Consider the following 18,046-nt stretch of genomic DNA (forward strand, 5'->3'; position numbering starts at 1 on the left):
GTGATCACTTTCGCGGCCTCTTTGATGTTCTCAGTGGCCGCATGGCTCACTGAGAACATCAAAGCAGCCACGAAAGTGAGCACGCAGGCTGACAAATGGTGCGCGCGCCCGGCGCACATGCACTGTAGGTGGAGGTCTGAAAAGCCACTAGTCTGCACTTCCAAATCCCGCTTACTAAAACTCTCGCCAGAGCAGCGCTAAAGCGCTGGCTCAGGCGAGACCTAAAAAGGATGAAATGGGAAAAAAGAAGCGAAAAAATGAAGAATTATGCGCCAAGCTCCTCTATGAAGTTAAACAGAAAAACAGCTCAAGGTTTTGGCATATGATCAAAAGACTAAAGAATCCAGGCCATCTTGGCCTAAATTCTAACATAACAGAGGAAGCATGGACAAATTACCTCTTCAAGCATTTTAACAACACATTCGCTGACAATGGGGAGTGTCTTGAAGAAGTAGGGACAAAAGGGCCCAGTAAAGTAGATTGCAGAGAAAAAAAAAGCAACGGCTGCACAATGGTAACTTCTCAAGACCCAGACCCAAGAGGAACCATGTCACCTCCCTGTGTAGGTAAATTAAAACTAGATTTAAGTTCTTCTGCCTCTGTTGAGATTGAACACTCCACTTACACATCAGTGGAAATCAAGAGGCAAATAGCTAGGGGCAGCCCAACAGGTGCCCCTGGTCCAAACGGCATGCCACCAATGTTATATAAATCAGATGCTGTATTTTGGAGTTTAGGACTAACACCAGTTTTTTAAAAACATTGAGGACACATTGACATTATCAGAGTCCTGGTTTGGAGCAGTATTAAGCCCAATTTTTAAACAGGGCAGCGGGAAACTTCCAAATCACTACTGGCTTATTGCCCTCAAATATCATAGATGTGGAGGCCAAGTATTTTGCAGGAACCATATTGAGGAATTAACAGCATGGGCGTCTGAAAATTCCACCCTCCCTATTAATCAAACAGGCTTTTGCCAGGCTCAAGTGACCATTACAAACATCATGGCATTGACCCTGTTGATTGATGCAGCAAAAGAGACCAAAACTCCCCTTTTCCTGTGTTTCATTGATTATACTGCCGTTTTTGATCACGTCGATCGAAATAAACTCTGGCGGAAACTTGAAAACTGGGGTATACCGAAACGACTCTTAGACCAACTGATATAACAGCACCTGGATCAAGGTAAAATTAGGAGCAGGAACACATCTCTCCAAATCCATTCCAACAACAAAAGGGCTAAAACAGGGCTGTGTTCTAGCGCCATTTTTATTTAACATTTTTCTTGCAGATCTGTCAGGAGAACTCGACAATTGCCCCTGTCATGCACCAAAACTAGGGAAAACTCCGTTGTCCAATCTGTTGTACGCGGATGACCTAGTTTTAATCAGTCGGACTCCGATCGGCCTTCAACATCTCTTGAATGTAACTCACACCTTCTCGGAAAGAAACCGCTTGCAAATAAATGTTGCCAAATCTAAAGTCATGGCAGTGAATTATCGGAAAAAAAGGAAAAACAATTGGCATCTAAATGGACAAGGGCTGGATTTGGTAACCACCTATAAATGCCTGGGCGTAATCTTGGACCATAAGAACTCGTTCAAGCCTCAACTAGAGTCCTTGCGAAGAAAGGGAACCGTGACTTGTTTGGCGATAAAATCTTTAAAGGTCAAGCTTCCTGACTTAACGCTTAACCCCTTATTCCAGGTCCTGCGAGCAAAGCTACAGCCGACCCTTGCATATGGGAGTGAACCCCTTCAAGGAAAGGATGCTGCGCTATTGGATATAGTGATAGCAAACTCATACAGGGCAATCTTCAGTCTGCCAAGATACGTTTCTCCAGTGCAAATTCGGCTTGAATTTGATCTGTCAAAACAAACACTGGAAAGACGGAGCGTGTATGTCACCTGGCACAAGATTCGCAGTGCTGAGGTTGGTTCTTTAAACTCACATTTATGGGAAGAGCTGCTCCGCCATCGAAAATCCTCTGCCAGAGACTATTTATTTGACTCACTCCAAATCTTGGGACTGTCTGACCTCTGGGGCACCCTTACTGATCTCTGGTCTTTTAAAAAAATCTCGAAAAAATCAGCAAGTATCATTTCCTTTATTGAGGACAAGAAGACACTATCCAAAAGAGCGCACAGCTGGATTACACTCAGCGACTATGCAACACTGCAACCTCAAGAGTATCTTAACATTGGAATGAATCTAAAGACAAAAGAAAAGATTTTAAAATTACGCCTTGGTGTAATTCCAGCTGCCCCCCATCTGCCGCCTTGGGAAAGAAAAAACTCCCTGCAACATTATCGCTTGTGCAAAGCTGGCAAGGAAGATATCATCCATGTAATCTCCATCTGTCCTAAATTAAAGGACCTGAGGTACAATTTATTACGTCTATCGTTTAAACTACATGATGTTCGAACATGCAGGCAGGCGGTCAAACTGTGCTTTAACCCAACCAAAACAAAATTAAATTGTCAGGTCACATAGTTTTTTAACTAGTAACAAAAAGACAGAAGGATTAATAAAAAGCCAGACCGAATATCTCCGATACGGTGCCCTGAAGCCATGAACCTTTAATTACAACGATGGCCATAAATTGGCGTTAAGTAAATTTTAACATTTTAGAAAGTTGTATAAAATGAATTTTATGCTAATTTTTTACCAATGTTCTAATTGTTTTGTAAAGGTTTTAATTAACCATGTACAAATAAAATTATTTACCATTTACCTTACCTAGATTATTGCGGTATTTTTCTTGGGTAGTGTTTTCACTTTATTGCTTAGTGACTTTTGGTGGTTTACCCTGACAAGGATTGTGGCTGCTGTTTCAGCCCCCGCCATCAACAACCCAATTTCTCACAAGGTATATAACAACTCTGCAACTCTCCAATCACATAAGCAAGTGATATTCTACAATAGCTCTGGAAAAGGTTAACAGCACCACAGTGCCACACTAGTGGCAGTCACATGCAATAAAAGTAAGAGAACACATTGCCACTGCTATGGTCCTCTATTGCCACATTTTATTATTGGTTTGGCTAATAATTAAGTTAGTTCGATCCATAAAGACAAGAACAAATACGATATAGTTTGTCAAAGCACGACTTCAAACTATTTCAACTTACACGTTGAGTGCCATGTACACAGAGTCAGGATCAGCAAACTTAAAACAATTGCAGAAAACATAATTGTTTTAAGATCATTTACAAAAAAATCAAGTTACAAAGCCAGGTTAGAAACAAAAAGTACAATACAGACAAGTTAGCACCTATATGTACAAAACATTTAACCCATAACCCATCTGCGTTTTGACCTCTCTGCTCTTACCTTTAAAAACCTTGAGCAGCAACCCTAAACTGTTTACATTTAGGAATAAAATCTGAAAATGTAATGCTCCGAAGGTTGCAATTTTGACGCCGGAGAAAATAAAAACAAAATGGGTGCTGTTGGTTGTCATTTCTGAAGTGATAAAGGGCTTTTCACAATGACCTGTTTCTGCTCATTCTAGGTGGTTTTACCAATGCCAAATTTAATGGAAGGATGGGAGGAGAGTTAACCTTGCCAAGATTTTAGTTCCTTTTCTGCAATCTACAGTAGCTGTCAGCAACAAGCATTTAACTCACTAAGCTCCTTTGCCAGATAAAAGTCCTTGAAAACGTGGAGTAGATTAATAACAGAAACAATGTGGCTATACTGTCCATCACATGCCTGATATGCCTATTGGTAAGCTAAACATGTCGGATGTCTCTAGAGACCTCATTGCCCTTCTTCAAGTGAAACTAGTATGGCAACGTCAGTAAATATAACAGCGTTTTACGTGTATGATGTTAGAAAAACGTACATTTTAGGCTTTCCAGTCTAGTGTGTAGCTGGGGTTATTTCTCTGTAACTTTACCATTTCTGGGAGTATCAATACTTAAAGTATAGGAAATGTATTCCTGACTGTACTGAATATTTCACAGTTTCTTCATTGCATTTGCTCAATGACGTGTTTATGTGTTATCAGGCATGGACTGGCCACTAATTTAATCTGTCAAATACCAGAGCGACCAGTTGCGTAAAAGGATTTACGCCCTGTCCTTTCCTGGATTAGGGCTATTTGACTGCACGCCTTCACATTTCTCCTCCTTAGCTTCATTCACTAAAGATAAACATGCTTCTAAAGCATACCCGTGCTGCAGCGTCTCACTCCGATGATCCATTTCATATTCTTAATGCCCAAGATTATGTTAAGGTTCCTTAACCAACTTGCCCAGGCTTGCTGAGGAATCCCAATCCACTCCTGTGTGTTATTGCTGATTCACATATCTGGACACATACTTTTGTACTGATTTGTTGTCTAAGATGTGGGAGCTTACAGTTTGTTGTGACATACCAAACTAAAGTGCTCGGTAGACACAATGGGCGCGAATATCCCTATCGCACTCTAACATCTGCAAAAGCAGTTTGCCCCAACAGCCGTCTAACAAGGCCTATTGGCAAGAGGATGGATATGGAGGCGGCGCAAGTGTCACCAGTCCCTGTTTTAATATGCATTACCAGTCAGTAACCAAGTGTCTTTAGAGACAAGATAGCCTTGCGATTTTTGCAGTCCCCTGTCACTTAAATAAATCGCTTAATTCCGGTTCGATCTGGGCCCAATTTACAGAGCAATTTTCAAATGTACATTTCTCTTACAATTTCAAATAGCTAAGTTTCCAAATGCAAGGAAGTAATTGAAGGTGCCCCTGCAGTCAGTCCGAAACCGTCTTTCTCACTCATAATATTAAATTACGAGGGTGTGATCCAAACCTGTGAGTTGAACCCATAAACGAGATGGAGAATGGGTATTCCGAACAGGCTTTCCTTTAAACGTTTATCAATACCCACAGACGCTTGAGTTGTTTGTGTATTCACAAACTCCTCTTTGAACTCTTCCCGGAAATGCTCAGAAATTTAACTACTTACTCACGCAGCTGCTGTAAGTACTGCGCTGTGTGAAAAGGAGACAGGAGGAGACCACCATATTTACTGAAATATAGCACTCTACTCCCCTTTCCCTAGCGCCAGCACTGAAATCAGCTGCCGAGTGCCACGGAGACACCTTTGCGCCATAGTGCAAGGGTGTCTCCTGTTGAGTCTAGCATAAATGTTGTACTTGAAGGATACCTTTCCAGTACAAAATCCAATGCATAGACTGACTTTAACAATTTCCTCTCTTTGTATTTGGGCTGCAAAGTCAGAAAAGGAAAGAGAAATGAAAGCATTTCTCCTTCTTTGCACCTACTACAAAAGGACACAGTTTTCTGATGCTAAACCCTGGCTACTTCACTTAGTAAATAGGGTTTAGTGACAGAAACCTTGGGTGGTTGCATGAGAACACCCATGCTCCACCCATGGTGCACCCTCTTGACACTATGAGGTCCATTAGGATGGCGGGCGGAAAAGCACGCCGACCGCCATGGAAGCAGAAAACAACCGCCCGCCGGCACCGTGGGAAAACCGGCGGCCAAATTAGGATTAATCACCCAAAAAATCCGACCGCGGCGGGACGAGGCCAAGAAAAACCGCCCGTAACGGGCAGAGATGGCCAAAATCCCTCCGCAGCGATCGGAATCGTGGCGGAAAAACACCAACCCGCCGCAAGTATAGCGGAGACACCGCACCGGAAATTAGGATATCCCAACGGTCCCGCGATACGTACCGCTGTCTCTGACCTCCGCGGTCGCACAATGGGATGAATGGGCGAGCCAGCAGAAGAGCTGAAGCACAGCCACCGCGGCGGACAAACCGTAAAAAATATGGCGGACGAAGCCAAAACCCCACAAGAAGGCCAAAAAGTGCACACAGAAAACTAGGGGGAGAATGGATCACTTGTCCTGTGAAATCAGGGTCTTGGTAGTGTTGGAACCGTATAAAAACCCTCATAAACGTACACAGGCAAGTGGCGGTATATCTTGATTCTCTGCCTTGGTGTACCGTTACATCATCATCATAGGGTTTTTAGATAGTACATATGCTATTCTCCACCTGGAGGTAGACCAACTGATTTGCCAGTAGTGTCCAGAGATTAAAAGAGGGCGTGAGAGTGCTCAAGTGCAGTGAGATTAAAATTCCCTGCATCACTGTGTGACACAGAATTTATTCAGAAAAACGGTGAAGTGAGAAATTAAAATATATAAAGGTGGTGCGTGTGTAGACCCAGTTACTAGTTTACCGCACTAGTAGGTCAACATGTTTCAGCCTTCTCGTATTTTCTTAAGGCTTTCATCAGGACCGAGTGTGTTTAGGTGCTCATTGAGGCTCCTAATAAAGCGGTTGACTTACCACTTATGTTTTATTTGAAATCAGATCTGTCGTATCTGAAACTACAAAAAAAGAAGTTGATATTATCATAATTCTTTATTGTATACCCTATTTTTTCGACATAGTTACTATTGGGTACTATGGTGAGCTCGAAGATGCTGTTACAGTTACTTATTTAAATACCTCAAATCAGCTTCACTATCTTGAGTCAGAGGTTTCAACTTAAAGAATGGGCATACTTGGCTGGTTCATGTAAGGGTGGCAGGTCAAAAGGCTAAGCTATGCAGAGGAAAGAAATGGTGATTTGTCCGGACTCTCATGGGGCCGGTCTGGGTGGGTGTGCTTAAAAAAGCGAGGGTTAAAGGACCGTAATTTGCCAACGATTGTGCGTTCAGTTTATAATGTCTAGACCATCAAATAGATAATATGCTTAAAAATATGAGTGTTGAAGGATCGTAATTTATCAACGATTGAGCATGCTGTTTATAATAACGCTCATTCTGTCTGGACCCTGGCCTGAGCTACACAGAGGAAGAAGTGAATGCCATCTTCGCAGAATCATCGTTACTGCAAGACAAGGACCTAACACAGACCCTAACACAAACCAATGAGTGGGATGAATTAACTGAAACAAAAAAAGAGCAAGTAAGAACTGCCATCCACGGCATTATAATGAAAGAATATCTATGTGCCAATGCTGCCCCCAAAGGCCTGTGAGTCCAAAATGCCCCCTGCATTTTTCTCAAAGACGTCGCCTTTCGTAGAGATTGGTCCTCAATCTCATGGAAGTGCACCTGGGACTACCTTGTGCTTATTCTTAAAACAGCCACGAGACTAGTGGAGGCATTGGCGATTAAAATACAAGTCAGCGAAGCCAAACTCAAGACAACAGTCCAAATTTCAGTATATAAGAAGAGATTGGATGAGATAAATCGAGAGATGAATGAGACCAAAGATTACATCACTCAGAATAAAATCCAGAAACTGAGAAAGGATCTGAAACGGTTCGCACTAGAAAAAATGCACCCTTATGCAAGAGAAGACTATGCAGTACCTGATCACGGGGATGAAGACTCAACAGGAGAGAATTCCAGCAACAACTCTGATTGGAGTAGTGATGAAGGAAATTACCCAAGAAGAGGAAGAGGCCAATACAAATGGAACCAACGTAAACCGGCAAACAAGTGGAAGACACCGAGGTATTTTGACCAACCTCAACCTAACTTTCAACCATATCTGCCAAACTACAATGGATGGATGAACCCTTACTTCCAAGGACCACAAACAATGGGACCCATGGCGAACATGCCACAACCTTCTTTTTTAGGAAGAGGCCCAAATACCCAGAAAGGGAAATAAAGGCCTAGGATTTGTTCCAAACCCCCCACTGGACATCTTTAAACTGCGATGCAAAATGGCTGAATTTTGTAGAAAAATCAAATTGAAAGCCTGTTTCATGCATAGAGAGAATGAGACCTCTGAGAGCGACACTAATCTAAGACCAAAGTCGACATTCTGCCCACCTTACCACACGGTTCATGTAGAAATACAGGCTTTCGAGCAAGCAATAATGAGAGAAGTGGAGAACATCAAACCCACAGCCAAGAAACACTACGTCAATATGACAAGACAGGAACAGAGAGCGATGGAAGATTTGCGCAAGAATAACAACCTAGTGATCAAACCGGTGGATAAAGGGGCAGCAATCGTCCTCTTAAGCAAACATGGATACACCAAACAAAGCCTGGATCTACTTACGGACAAAAGGTTTTACAAGAAAATAACGGTTGATCCTACCAGGAGATTACAAACAACTGTTGACCTTATGGTAGAAGAGGCGGAGGTGAACCGGTGGATCTCCAAACAAGAAGCTGATTTCTTGAGAACCAGATCACCACGGGTACCCTATTTCTACTCATTACCCAAAACACCACCACCAGGACGCCCGATCGTCTCAGGGTCTGTGCTAGAACCCTTGTCTCAATTTGCAGACCAGTTCCTGAGACCACTAGTACAGACTACCCCAACGTACCTTAAAGATACACGGGACCTCCTGAATTAACTTGAAGGCCAAGTATATGATGAGAGAACCATGTACCTAGTAGGACTCGATGTAGAGAGTCTCTACACAAGCCTCCCTCAGCAGAAAACTTTGGACATCCTAGAAAAATATATTATTTTCTGGAGAATGGAACTACAAGACACCAAGACATTTTGTCCTTGAATGCTGTAGGTTAGCACTCACCGAAAACTATTTTGAATATGAGGGCACCCTTTTTGAACAATGTCATGGTACATCCATGGGAAGTACTTTTGCCCCAAGTGTGGCTGGGCTGTATGCAAGTAACTTTGAACAACAACACATACAGAACCAAGGTAACACTTTCTTGACACGGATACGATTCTGGCGGCGTTACATAGATGACGTCATTATGATATGGGAGGACTCCCAGGAAGCACTACTGGAATTCCTAACATATATAAACAGTAGAGATGAATGTCTGAAGTTCACATGTACATCGGATAAGACACGACTAGACTTCTTAGACATCACAATCTACACTGAGAATGATACTCTCCAGACGAAGACTTTTTACAAACCTACAGCAAGAAACAGCATACTGTCCTATAATAGCTTTCATCCCCAAACCCTGAGAGATAACCTACCATACAGCCAGTTCTTGCACATAAGACGAAACTGTAGCACTCTCAAGGACTACAAAGAACAATCCAAAGAACTGGGGGACAAACTAGAGAAGAGGAACTACCCAGTTAAAACCATCAGAAAGTGTCAAAAACGAGCTCGCAACCAACCAAGAGAGAGCCTATTAGAAACAATACCAAGAGAAACACCAGTAGATTTACTTACTTGTGTAACAACATACAACACATCATTGAATAAGATAAAGAAGATTGTAAACAGAAACTGGAGGATTCTCACATCTAATACTCTTCAATGGCCTAAACCTAGATTTGCCAACAAAAGAACTCAAAACATAAAGGACCACCTGGTGCACACAAGACCATCGCCAGTGACCAGTAAAGAAAGCCAACGATGATGGATTCAACCCAGAGCAGTGAATGGAGGTGAGTGTCTCAACAATTTAAGCGCTCTGTCGTCATCTCCTTGTTTGCTTTATTCACTCTAGGATTGCAAGGTATGCGCAGACGTTGGTCCCTTGCTCTCCTTTCCACTGGATTGAAGCTAGCCTGGCTGATAAGGGCTGTTAGCCCAAAACTGGCCCCAGGATGTTTGTTTCCGGTCCAGGGAAACAATGGCTTGGCATTCCGGACTCAACTGTTCCCATGAGGCACAGGGTTAAGATTGATTTGCATGTAGCTTAGTCTGAACTGCAGTGGCGAAGTGAGCTAAAGAATGAGGATGGATTCAACTCATGTCTGTGACTGGGGGTGAGTGTCCGAAAAGATTCAGTGCTCCATCCATCATCTCCTTGTGTTTGCTTTGTTTGCCCTAAGTTGGCACGGTATGCCCAGAAGTTGGTTCCTTGCTCTCTTTGCCACGGGATGCAAGCTAGCCTGGCTGATGAGGGCTATTAGACTGATTTGCATATAGCTGTGTCTGAACTAGGGTGGCGAAGTGAGCTAAAGAACGATGATGGATTCAACCCAGATCTGTTACTGGAGTGAGTGTCTGAAAAATGTCAGTGCTCCGTCCGTCATCTTCTTGTGTTTGCTTTGTTCACCCTAAGTTTGCAGGACATGCCCAGACGTGGGTCCCTTGCTCTCTTTCCACTAGATTGAAGCTAGTCTGGCTGATGAGGGCTGTTAGCCCGATACCAGTCCCAGGATGCTTGCTTCCAGTCCAGGGAAGACATGGCTTGGCAATTTGGGATAGACTGTTCCCATGAGGCACCCGGTCAAGACTGATTTGCATATAACTGTGCCTTAACTGGGGTGGCAAAGTGAGCTAAAGAACGATGATGGACTCAAACAGATTTGTGACTGGGTGTGAGTACCTGAACAGATTCAGTGCTTCATCTGTCATCTCCTAGTGTTTTCTTTGATCGCACTAAGTTGGGAGGGTATGCCCAGACCTGCGTCCCTTGCTCACTTTGCCACTGAATTCAAACTAGCCTGGCTGATGAGGGCTGTTAGCCCAAAACCGATCCCAGGATTCTGGTTTCCGGTCCAGGGAATATATGGCTTGGCAGTTTGGGCTAGACAGTTCCCATGAGGCACAGGGTCAAGACTGATTTGCATTGAGTTGTGTCTGAACTGGGCAGGTGGAGTGAGCTAAAGAGTGATGATGGATTCAAGCCAAATCTGTGACTGGGGGTGAGTGTCTGAAAAGATTCAGCGCTCCATCAGTCAGCTCCTCGTCTTTGCTTTGTTCCCTGGGTAACTGGCTCACCTTGGCACTGGATTCAAGCTAACCTGGCTGATGAGGGTTGTTAGCCTGAAACCGGTCCCAGGATGCTTGTTTCCAGTCCAGGGAAAACATGGCTTGGCAGTTTGGGCTACACTGTTCCCATCAGGAGCAGGTTCAAGTCTGATTTGTATATAGCTGTTTCTGACCTGTGGTGGAGAAGTGAGCTAAAGAACGATGATGGATTTAACCAAGATCTGTGACTGGGTGTGAGTGTCTGAAAAGATTCAGCGTTCCATCCGTCATCTCCTTGTGTTTGCTTTGTTTGCCCTAAGTTGGCAGAGTATGCCCAAACGTGGATCCCTTGTTCACTTTGCCACTGGATTCGAGCTAGCCTGGCTGATGAGGGCTGTTAGCCCGAAACTGGTCCCAGGATGCTTGTCTCCACTCCAGGGAAGACATGGCTTGGCATTTCAGGCTAGACTGTTTCCATGAGGCACAGGGTTAATTCTGATTTGCATATAGTTGTGTCTGAACTTGGGAGGCAAAGTGAGCTAAAGAATGATGATGGATTCAACCCAGATCTGTGACTGGGGTTGAGTGTCTGAAAAGATTCAGCTCTCCATCCGTCATCTCCTTGTGTTTGCTTCGTTCGCACTAAGTTGGCAGTGTATGCCCAGACGTGGGTCCCTGGCTCACTTTGCCACTGGATTCAAGCTAGCCTGGCTGATGAGGGTTGTTAGCACCAAACCGGTCCCAGGATGCTTATTTCCTGTCCAGGGAAAACATGGCTTGGCAGTTTGGGCAAGACTGTTCCCATGAGGCGCAGGGTCAAGAGTGATTTGTATATAGCTGTGTCTGAACTGGGATGGCGAAGTGAGCCAAAGAACGATGATGGATTCAACCCAGATCTGTTACTGGGGGCGAGTGTTTAAACAGTTTCAACGCTCCAGCCGTCATCTCCTTGTGTTGGCTTTGTTCCCTAAGTTGGCAGGGTGTGGCCAGACATGGGTCCCTTGTCACTTTGCTACTGGATTCAAGCTAGCCTGGCTGAATATGGTTGTTAGCCCGAAACCGGTCCCAGGATGCTTGTTTGCGGTCCAGGGAAGACATGGCTTGGCAGTTCGGGATAGAATTTTCTCATGAGCCACAGGGTCAAGACTGATTTGTATCTTGCTGTGTCTGAACTCGTGTGGCGAAGTGAGCTAAATAACGATAATGGATTCACCGAGATCTGAGGCTGGGGGCGAGTGTCTAAAAAGTTTCTGCACTCCATCAATCATGTCCTTGTGTTGGCTTTGTTCCTTAAGTTGGCAGGGTATGCCCTGACGTGGGTAACTGGCTCACCTTGGCACTGGATTCTAGCTAACCTGGCTGATGAGGGTTGTTAGCCTGAAACCAGTCCCAGAATGCTTGTTTCCGGTCCAGGGAAAACATAGCTTGGCAGTTTGGGCTAGACTGTTCCCATTAGGCGCTGGGTCAAGTCTGATTTGTATATAGCTGTGTCTGACCTGTGGTGGAGAAGTGAGCTAAAGAACGATGGTGGATTTAACCAAGATCTGTGACTGGGTGTAAGTGTCTGAAAAGATTCAGCGCTCCATCTGTCATCTCCTTGTGTTTGCTTTGTTTGCCCTAAGTTGGCAGAGTATGCCCAAACGTGGATCCCTTGCTCACTTTGCCACTGGATTCGAGCTAGCCTGGCTGATGAGGGCTGTAAGCCCGAAACTGGTCCCAGGATGCTTGTCTCCAGTCTATGGAAGACATGGCTTGGCATTTCAGGCTAGACTGTTTCCATGAGGCACAGGGTTAAGACTGATTTGCATATAGTTGTGCCTGAACTTGGGTGGCGAAGTGAGCTACAGAATGATGATGGATTCAACCCAGATCTGTGACTGGGGTTGAGTGTCTGAAAAGATTCAGCTCGTCATCTCCTTGTGTTTGCTTCGTTCGCCCTAAGTTGGCAGTGTATGCCCAGACGTGGGTCCCTGGCTCACTTTGCCAGTGGATTAAAGCTAGCCTGACTGATGAGGGCTGTTAGCCCGAAACTGGTCCCAGGATGCTTGTTTCCGGTCCAGGGATACCATGGTTTGGCAGTTTGGGTAGACTGTTCCCATGAGGCGCAGGGTCAAGACTGATTTATATATAGCTGTGTCTGACCTGTGGTGGTGAAGTGAGCTAAAGAACAATGAGGGATTCAACCCAGATCTGTGACTAGGTGCGAGTGTCTGAAAAGTCTCAGCCCTCCGTCCGTCCTCTCCTTGTGTTTGTTTTTTTTGCCCTAAGTTGGCAAAGTATGGCCAGACGTGGATCCCTTGCTCACTTTGCCACTGGATTCAAGCTATCCTGGCTGATGAGGGCTGTTAACCCAAAACCGGTCCCAGGATGCTTGTTTCCAGTCCAGGGAAGACATGGCTTAGCAGTTCGGGCTAGACTGTTACCATGAGGCACAGGGTAAAGACTGATTTGCATATAGCTGTGTCTGAACTGCGGTGGCAACGTGATCTAAAGAACGATGATGGATTCAACCCAGATCTGTGACTAGGGATGAGTGTCTGTAAAGTTTCAGCGCTCCTTCCGTCATCTCCTTGTGTTTGCTTTGTTCGCCCTAAGTTGGCAGGGTATGCCCAGACGTGGGTCCCTTGCTCACTTTGCCACTGAATTCAAGCTAGCCTGGCTGATGAGGGCTGTTAGCATGAACCCAGTCCCAGGATGCTTGTTTCCAGTCCAGGTAAAATATGGATTGGCAGATCGGGCTAGACTGGTTCCATGAGGCACAGGGTCAAGACTGATTTGAACATAGCTGTGTCCGATTTGGGGTGGCTAAGTGAGCTAAAGAACGATGATGGATTCAACCCAGATGTGTGACTGTGGTGAGTGTCTGAAAAGATTCAGCATTCCATCCATCATCTCCTTGTGCTTGCTTTGTTCACCCTAAGTTGGCAGGGTATGCCCAAACGTTGTTCCCTTGCGCACTTAAGCAATGGATTCGAGCGAGCATGGCTGATGAGTGCTGTTAGCCTGAAACCGGTCCCAGGATGCTTGTTTCCTGTCCAGGGAAGAAATGACTTGGCAGTTCGGGCAAGGCTGTTCCCATGAGGCACAGAGGCAAGTCTGATTTGCATGTAGCTGTGTCTGAACTGGGGTGGTGAAGTGAGCTAAAGAAAGATGATGGATTCAACCCAGATCTGTGAATGGGGGTGAGTGTCTGAAAAGTTTCAGAGCTCCGTCTGTCATCTCCTTGTGTTTGCTTTGTTCACCCTAAGTTGGCAGGGTACGTCCAGACCTGTGTCCCTTGCTCACTTTGCCACTCGATTCAAGCTAGCCTGGCAGATGACGGCTGTTAGACCAAAACTGAGACCCGGATGCTTGTTTCCGGTCCAGGGAAGACATTGCATGGCAGTTTGGGCTAGTCTGTTCCCATCAGGCACAGGGTCAAGACTGATTTGCATAAAGCTGTGTCTGAACTGGTGTGGTGAAGTGAGCTAAAGAACGATGATGGATTTAACCCAGATTTGTGACTGGAGTTGAGTGTCTGAAAAGTTTCAGCGCTCCGTCCGTCATCTCCTTGTGTTTGCTTTGTTCGCCCTAAGTTGGCAGGGTATGCCCAGACCTGGGTCCCTTGCTCACTTTGCCACTGTATTCAAACTAGCCTGGCTGATGAGGGCTGTTAGCCCGAAACCGGTCCCTGGATGCTTGTTTTCGGTCCAGGGAAGACATGGCTTAGCAGTTCGGGCAAGACAGTTCCCATGGCGCACAGGGTCAATACTGATTTGCATAAAGCTCTGTCTGAACTGGTGTGGTGTAGTCAGCTAAACAACGATGATGGATTCAACCCAGATTTGTGACTGGAGTTGAGTGCCTGAAAAGTTTCAGCGCTAAATCCATCATCTTCTTGTGTTTGCCTTGTTCGCCATACGTTGGCAGTGTATGCCTAGATGTGGGTCCCTTGTTCACTTTGCCACTGGATTCAAGCTAGCCTGGCTGATGAAGGCTGTTAGCCCGAAACCGGTCCCAGGATGCCTTTTCCGGTCCAGGGAAGACATGGCATGGCAGTTCAGGCTAGACTGTTCCCATGAGGCACAGGGTCAAGACTGATTAGCATACAGCTGTCTCTGAATTGTGGTGGCAAACTGAGCTTAAGAACAATGATGGATTCAACCCAGATGGGTGACTAGGGGTGAGTGCCTGAAAAGTTTCAGCGCTTCGTCTGTCATCACCTTATGTTGCTTTGTTCACCCTAATTTGGCAGGGCGTGCCCAGACATGGGTCCCTTGCTCACTTTGCCATTTGATTCAAGCTATCCTGGCTAATGAGGGCTGTTAGCACAAAACCAGTCCCAGGATGCTTGTTTCCGGTCCAGGGAAGACATGGCTTGGCAGCTCAGGCTAGACTGTTCCCATGAGGCAAAGGGTCAAGACTGATTTGCCTACAGCTGTGTCCGAACTGGGTTGACGAAGTGAGCTAAAGAACGATGATGGATTCAACCCAGAGCAGTGAATGAGGGCTGTTAGCCCTAAACCGATCCCAGGATGTTTTTTCCGTTCCAGGGAAGACATGGCTTGGCAGTTCAGGCTAGACTGTTCCCATGAGGCACAGGGTCAAGACTGATTTGCATATAGCTGTCTCTGAACTGTGGTGGCGAAGTAAGCTTAACAACAATGATGGATTCAACACAGATCGGTGACTAGGGGTGAGTGCCTGAAAAGTTTCAGCGATTCGTCCGTCATCTCCTTGTGTTTCCTTTGTTCACCCTAATTTGGCAGGGCATGCCCAGACGTGAGTCCCTTTCTCACTTTGCCACTGAATTCAAGTTAGCCCTGCTGATGAGGGCTGTTAGTCCGAAACAAGTCCCCGGATGCTTTCTTCCGGTCCAGGGAAGATATGACTTGGCAGTTTGGGCTAGAAGGTTTTAATGAGGCCCATATTCAAGACTTATTTGCATATAGGTGAGTCTGAACTGGGGTGGTGAATTGAGCTAAAGAACAATGATGGATTAAACCCAGATCTCTGACTGGGGGAAAGTGTCTGAAAAGTTTCAGCGCTCCTTCTGTCATCTCCTTGTGTTTTCTTTGTTCGCCCTGAGTTGGCAGGGTATGCCCAGATACTGTTCCCTTGCTCACTTTAACACTGGATTCAAAATAGCATGGATGATGAGGGCTGTTAGCCTGAAACCAGTCCCAGGATGCTTGTTATCGGTCTAGGGAAGGCATGGTTGGTAGTTCCGGCTAGACTGTTCCCATGAGGCACAGGGTAAAGACTGATTTGCATATAGCTGAGTCTGAACTGGGGTGGTGAAGTGATCTAAAGAACGAAGATGGATTCAACCCAGATCTGTGACTGGGGGTGAGTGTCTGAAAAGATTCAGCGCTCCATTCATCATCTCCTTGTATTTGCTTTGCTCGCCGTAAGTTGGCAGGGTATGCCCAGAAGTGGGTCCATTTCTCACTTTGCCACTGGATTCAAGCTAGCCTGGCTGATGAGGGCTTTTGGCCCGAATCTGGTCCCAGGATGTTTGTTTCCGGTCCAGGGAAACAATGGCTTGGCAGTCCGGACTCGACTGTTCCCATGAGGCACAGGGTTAAGATTGATTTGCATGTAGCTTAGTCTGAACTGCAGTGGCGAAGTGAGCAAAAGAATGATGATGGATTTAACTCATGTCTGTGACTGGGGGTGAGCGTCCGAAAAGATTCAGTGCTCCATCCATCATCTCCTTGTGTTTGCTTTGTTTGCCCTAAGTTGGCACGGTATGCCCAGAAGTTGGTTCCTTCCTCTCTTTGCCACGGGATGCAAGCTAGCCTGGCTGATGAGGGCTATTAGACTGATTTCCATATAGCTGTGTCTGAACTAGGGTGGCGAAGTGAGCTAAAGAACGATGATGGATTCAACCCAGATCTGTTACTGGAGTGAGTGTCTGAAAAATTTCAGTGCTCCGTCCGTCATCTTCTTGTGTTTGCTTTGTTCACCCTAAGTTTGCAGGACATGCCCAGACGTGGGTCCCTTGCTCTCTTTCCACTAGATTGAAGCTAGTCTGGCTGATGAGGGCTGTTTGCCCGAAACCTGTCCCAGGATGCTTGCTTCCAGTCCAGGGAAGACATGGCTTGGCAATTTGGGATAGACTGTTCCCATGAGGCACCCGGTCAAGACTGATTTGCATATAACTGTGCCTCAACTGGGGTGGCAAAGTGAGCTAAAGAACGATGATGGATTCAAACAGATTTGTGACTGGGTGTGAGAACCTGAACAGATTCAGTGCTCCATATGTCATCTCCTAGTGTTTTCCACTAAGTTGGGAGGGTAAGCCCAGACCTGGGTCCCTTGCTCACTTTGCCACTGAATTCAAACTAGACTGGCTGATGAGGGCTGTTAGCCCAAAACCGATCCCAGGGTTCTGGTTTCCGGTCCAGGGAAGATATGGCTTGGCAGTTTGGGCTAGACAGTTCCCATGAGGCACAGGGCCAAGACTGATTTTCATTGAGTTGTGTCTGAACTGGGCAGGTGGAGTGAGCTAAAGAGTGATGATGGATTCAAGCCAAATCTGTGACTGGGGGTTAGTGTCTGAAAAGATTCAGCGCTCCATCAGTCAGCTCCTCGTCTTTGCTTTGTTCCCTCGGTAACTGGCTCACCTTGGCACTGGATTCAAGCTAACCTGGCTGATGAGGGCTGTTAGCCCAATACCAGTCCCATGATGCTTGTTTGCGGTCCAGGGAAGACATGGCTTGGCAGTTCAGCCTAGACTGTTTTCATGAGGCACAGGGTCAAGACTGATTTGCATATAGCTGTGTCTGAACTTGGGTGGCGAAGTGAGCTAAAGAATGATGATGGATTCAACCCAGATCTGTGACTGAGGTTGAGTGTCTGAAAAGATTCAGCTCTTCATCCGTCATCTACTTTTGTTTGCTTTGTTCGCCCTTAGTTGGCAGGGTATGCCCAGACGTGGGTCCCTTGCTCAATTTGCCTCCCGATTCAAGCTAGCCTGGCTGATGAGGGCTGTTATTCTGAAACCGTCCAAAACGATTCTTGTTTCCGGTCTACGGAAGATATGGCTTGGCAGTTCGCGCTAGACAGTTCCCATGAGGCACAGGGTCAAGACTGATTTGCATATAGCTGTGTCTGAACTGGGGTGGCGAAGTGAGCAAAAGAACGATGATAGATTCAACCCAGATCTGTGACTGGGTTGAGTGTCTAAACAGTTTCAGCGCTCCATCCGTCATCTCCTTGTGTTGCCTTTGTTCCCTAAGTTGGTAGGGTATGCCCAGATGTGGGTAACTGGCTCACCTTGGCACTGGATTCAAGCTAACCTGGCTGATGAGGGTTGTTAGCCCCAAATCGGTCCCAGGATGCTTGTTTCCAGTCCAGGGAAAACATGGCTTGGCAGTTTGGGCTAGACTCTTCCCAAGAGGCGCAAGGTCAAGAATGATTTTTATATAG

Source organism: Triturus cristatus, chromosome 6, assembly GCF_964204655.1.
Source record: "Triturus cristatus chromosome 6, aTriCri1.1, whole genome shotgun sequence".
In the NCBI taxonomy this organism is placed as follows: domain Eukaryota; kingdom Metazoa; phylum Chordata; class Amphibia; order Caudata; family Salamandridae; genus Triturus; species Triturus cristatus.